This window comes from Egretta garzetta, unplaced genomic scaffold (assembly GCF_000687185.1).
Source record: "Egretta garzetta isolate BGI_Z169 unplaced genomic scaffold, ASM68718v1 scaffold439, whole genome shotgun sequence".
Taxonomy (NCBI): Eukaryota; Metazoa; Chordata; class Aves; order Pelecaniformes; family Ardeidae; genus Egretta; species Egretta garzetta.
In genome coordinates, this window is record NW_009260803.1 from 337922 (window position 1) to 342758 (window position 4837).

Below are 4837 nucleotides of genomic sequence, written 5' to 3' on the forward strand. Positions count from 1 at the left end.
TTGACCGCGGGCTTCTGATGACCCCTTGAGCAATATCCCGAACGTCCAGAATGAAAAAAACTCTAAATGTGAGCATACCTGAGATTTCTTTGCGTGTTAGTAAAGCATTGGAATTTCACTGCAAACGAGCCAGCGTTTTAACAAGTTTACATTAAAGAGTGTCCTCCAGAGCAGCAGGCACACAACCGGTGGTAGGGAGGCGCGAATGGTTGTGCCACCACCGACCTCTCCCAAGCAGGAGACGTGGGAGACCGAAACACTTGCCTGATGTCCCTGCTTCCAGGGAAAGACAGCAGCAATGAGCGAAAGAAGGAGAGCTTTGCTGTTCCATCCCACCGTAACCACCCCCCCCACCTACAAACACAGCAAGCTTGGAGCAGATGGGTCGCAATGCAAATACTTATCATTTCTCTGGGTTTATTTCTTCGTCCAGACGAGCAAGCACACAAACAAAACTGGGAACGACAAGTTGAGTTCTCCAGTCTACTCCTTTTCCCACTTCATAAAGGGTATGCTTTGCTACCACTTAATTCAATGGAAAAATTCCTTTAGGTCTCCGTGGGAACAGCATTGGGTCTATAATACTTAACCATAAGTACCAAATTCTATAAGCTTTGGCTGAAACTTTTTGGTGTCCTTTTAAAGATCTCTGCAGATAAAGAACTTCAGGCTCTGGAGTCAATAAAGTCAATGAAGCAGCTTTCACAGGCATCAAAAGTTCACTTTCAAACTTTTCTACAAAATAGTTACTGGAATTTGGGGAAAGCAAGCACAAAGAAAACACTGTAATAAGTAACACAATGACCCTTTCACCACGGACAGCGAGCAGCCTTTTTAATGGAATTGGACTTAACGTACGTTTGGACCAGACAGTGAAAGGAAATCTCTCACCACACATCACAAGGCCAATAATGTGCAAACAGATAATAGCAAGAGCTGTGTGGTTCATAATTAATTCAAAAGAGATGGCATTTCTGCCATCTTCCCGGTTTGGGTCAGTCATTGAAGACAATTTGCCTCTCAGTCTGTGCGAAGTACCGTATTTCAGAACTAAATCCTTCTATTCCCATCAGGATAGCAATAACATGAAGCAAAAAACCCAACAGTATTTGTATTTACTGGACATTGTACTTGCGTGGCAGAATCCCTGAGCCCATAACCTTCTCTTCACACCCAAATAAACGTCAAAATCAACAGAAACATAAAGAATAAATAAACAGTGATGATAACGGACAGCGTTATTAACAATCTGACGTGGAGACCGAGCACTTCAAAGTGCAATTCAGCCTCGAAAAGAACGCGGATGCGCTTGCCAATTTGTAAGCAAAGGTTTACGGAGGATAAGAAGGCACGTGGCTCTCGGATGCTTGGGGTGACCCTTACTTTGACTGACTAGCTCCCTGATGGATACGCACCCAGGCTCCCTGATGGATACGCATCCAGGCTCCCCGGTGGGTATGCGTCCAGGCTCCCCGATGGATACGCATCCAGGCTCCCCGATGGATACGCATCCAGGCTCCCCGGTGGATACGCGTCCAGGCTCCCCGATGGATACGCATCCAGGCTCCCTGATGGATACGCATCCAGGCTCCCCAGTGGATACGCATCCAGGCTCCCCGATGGATACGCATCCAGGCTCCCCTTAGCGCCCAAGCCGTGGGGGTGTGGAGATGCTGCCATCCCAGGTAGAGCCTCTGCTCAGGCTGGGGTTTCCCTTGCAGCTCCGCGGCTCCCCAGCCTATGGTATGTGTACCAAATTGGCAGCTGTCAAAATTATTCAGCTTAGAAATGGCTCAGACACGGCAGTTAAGGACCCAAACTGAAAAAACAAGGAAAGAAACACAAGACCTTTTCAGTCGTGCGGGTTGACGACCGATTGCCCCGTGCTACAGGTGGAGGCTTTGCCTGCCCACCTTGAATGCCAACGGCCTCTACAGCGAGGCCTCCAATAAATCACTCAGCGCCACCCTACCATAATACCGCCCTTGTAGCGCAGTTTGACCCAGCCCTGGCACATGTGTAAGGGCAAAAATAACTTATTTTATGACATCACTGAATTCCTGATTAAAACACTCACATACTGGGATTTTAAAACACGCTTTCTTTTCCTATCATTTTCACTAGCTCAGAAAATCCAACGCTATGTGCTTTGACAACATCATACAGAAAAAGGCTTCGTTTTGGGTGCTGAACAACATACACTGGTTAAGAGCAGCGTGTCTGCTCTCTGGCAGGATTTGGCTTTCATGCAGCCCAGCTCAGGAATCCGACTCTGACCCAAGCATTAAGAATGGATTCACGCAGCCACGGAAGCTGGAACATTACCATTAGTGGGACAGCACCAAACACAGAAGGCACCTTGTCTTAAAAATCTTTATTTTCAGTGCAGAAACATGGGAGAATGACAAGAAACCTTTAGGGAATACTGCAATTTCCATAGCTTGTGATGCTAATTACAGTCATTATCGGAAAGTTCTGTGTATTTTTTGTTCTCTGCTGACAGTAGCTGTGGTATCAGACAAACTCACAGAGCAGTAACAATGCCAAGCAAAAAAACCCCAAACCCTAAACTCCACTTATTTTCAATACTACTACCCAATTCTTTAAAGTTTCTGCAATAACCAACTCCAAAAGCCCTCTCCTCTCCCATGTACGTACATGCACATAAAGCCAGGTGTGATCTTTTCTAACGTGACAACTTCTACCCTTTGGATGCACAGCAAAAGCAGAGCAGCACAGGGTTTTTAATGGGTTCTCTTCTTCGATGCCACATACTCAGTTTTTATTTTAATTTAGCTCTTTTTTCCTTTGCCTCTTACACCATTCTTCTTTCTTCTTTCAATATGAAGAGATTTCTAGACATGATGAAGAACACTCGTGTTCACCAAAACTGTCCACATGTGTACAACAACATAGTAATTCTCCTTTGGTCTCCTAGTTTTGGACTGGTTTTATCCCCAAAGCTTTCATGAAATAAACCCAATGTCTCCGAAATCACTCGTACACTCTACAAAGGCCAGCTACGTGGTGTTTATGTGGCTCCAGGGCTGGATCCAAGCAAAGGTTTGCAACAGGCACTGGCACAAGTTTACACCTTCTGAAGACGCCAGGTGCCCTGAGGAGGAGCCGTAAGCCGTCGCCGGCACGGGCGGCAGGATATACGCTGCATAGGAGAGCGCCTTAAACCCTGCACCTGCGTGGGCCAAGTCCAGCGTGTCCCAAGTGCAGGAGGCGGAGGTACCGTCCTATTTTTCTACGCTTACACAGCAGTCAGAGGCCTCCGAGTTTATCCCTCGCCTGAGGAATTCTGAACCCACAGCTCTTCCGTTCCAGGAGAATGCTTCAGTGCTGCAGGGGGGACACGTGTATTCTGTCGAAGCTCTTCTGTTAAAAAGATTAACAAAATCCGGGAGAGAAGGCCAGATAATTGTTCTATCCAGTGGCTGAAACAGAGCGCTGGAGCTGGGGCTGCTCACGAGCAAACGCCTGCCCGCCCAGCTGAGCCTCTGGTCGCTGGTTTCCCACCTGCAGCCCCAGCAGCCCCTCGTCCCTTCCCGCGCTGTGCAGCCCCATCCAAAGGAGAGGTGGGGGACGCCGCCTCGCCAGCTCACAGATTACAGCAGACTGACTGGTGATTACATCTTTCCTCTTCCAAAAAACAACGCTAAACAAATAAGGCATAGTGTTTGCCTGGGACGGCTTCCACAGGCAGTAAAATGCTGAAATAAAGACACTCAGCAGGGAAGTCTGGCCACATGATGAGGCTCCTCCTCTCCTCTGCATTTTGATATACATCACCAGCTTTCCTCAGGGAATCCCGACACGCTGAACACAAGGTATTTCACCGTCTGTCTATGTTATCCCACCTATCCTTCTTTGAGCATTTAAATGCCACTGTGGTGATCGGGGAATCTTCCTTTTTTCCTGTGATTTTTTTTATCAGGGGCCTCCTAATCCCTAAATATTTAAAGCTTTATTTGTTTGACACATTGCATTAATTGCCTATTAACACAAAACCTCCCACAAAGAAGCGACAGACACACCACCTCGAGCTGCGATTTCCTCGCTTCTCACAGCCCAAGGCCTCGATTCTGCAATTACACACGTTTATCTGTACTACGGCAAGGCATCCCGACGGGACGGCTCACACGAGTGAAGTTAATCACATTTGCGAAGATCCGAGTCCCCTCGTTCTGGCTTGGGACCGTATTTGGATGAGGCATCTTTGGGGAGCCAAGATCTGAAGGAAGCAGCACCAGCAGCGCGGCGTTTGATGCTTCTTATGAGTCACGTTAGCACGACAGACCTGAAGGCGAAGGTGTTCTCCTGCTCGACGCTCCGGGGAATCGCCGTCCATGGCTCACGCCTACAGCCCCGCCGCTTCCGCCCGACCTGCGCGAAAGCTGCGGCAGACCTGGATGCCTCCGTCTGTCCAGCTGTAAAATCGGACGAAGGACGTGCGTACATGGCACAAAAGCACTGGGATGAATGATTTTAAAAGGCCGCCAAAGTGATTTTTAGATCTTTATAAGGAATCCCACGGAAAATAAGTGATTACGAGCTGTTTAATATCCATGAACCAAAGCCCCGTGGGAAGCTGTAAAACCCAAATCCGTGTACCCACCAGTACTTCCTTAATTAATCCCACTGACCAAGCGAGCTTAGTGTATTACAGTTCCTAATTAATTAGTTAAAAAAAAAAAAGCAGCATGCCGGCACACTATTTAGGAAATCAACCGTACCACGAAGCTGACCGCGAGTACACCGCGCTCCTGCGCACCGGTACGCTCCCACTTTTTTGTCCCTGAATGTCACCGGGCTCCCGTTCCCCGGGGCC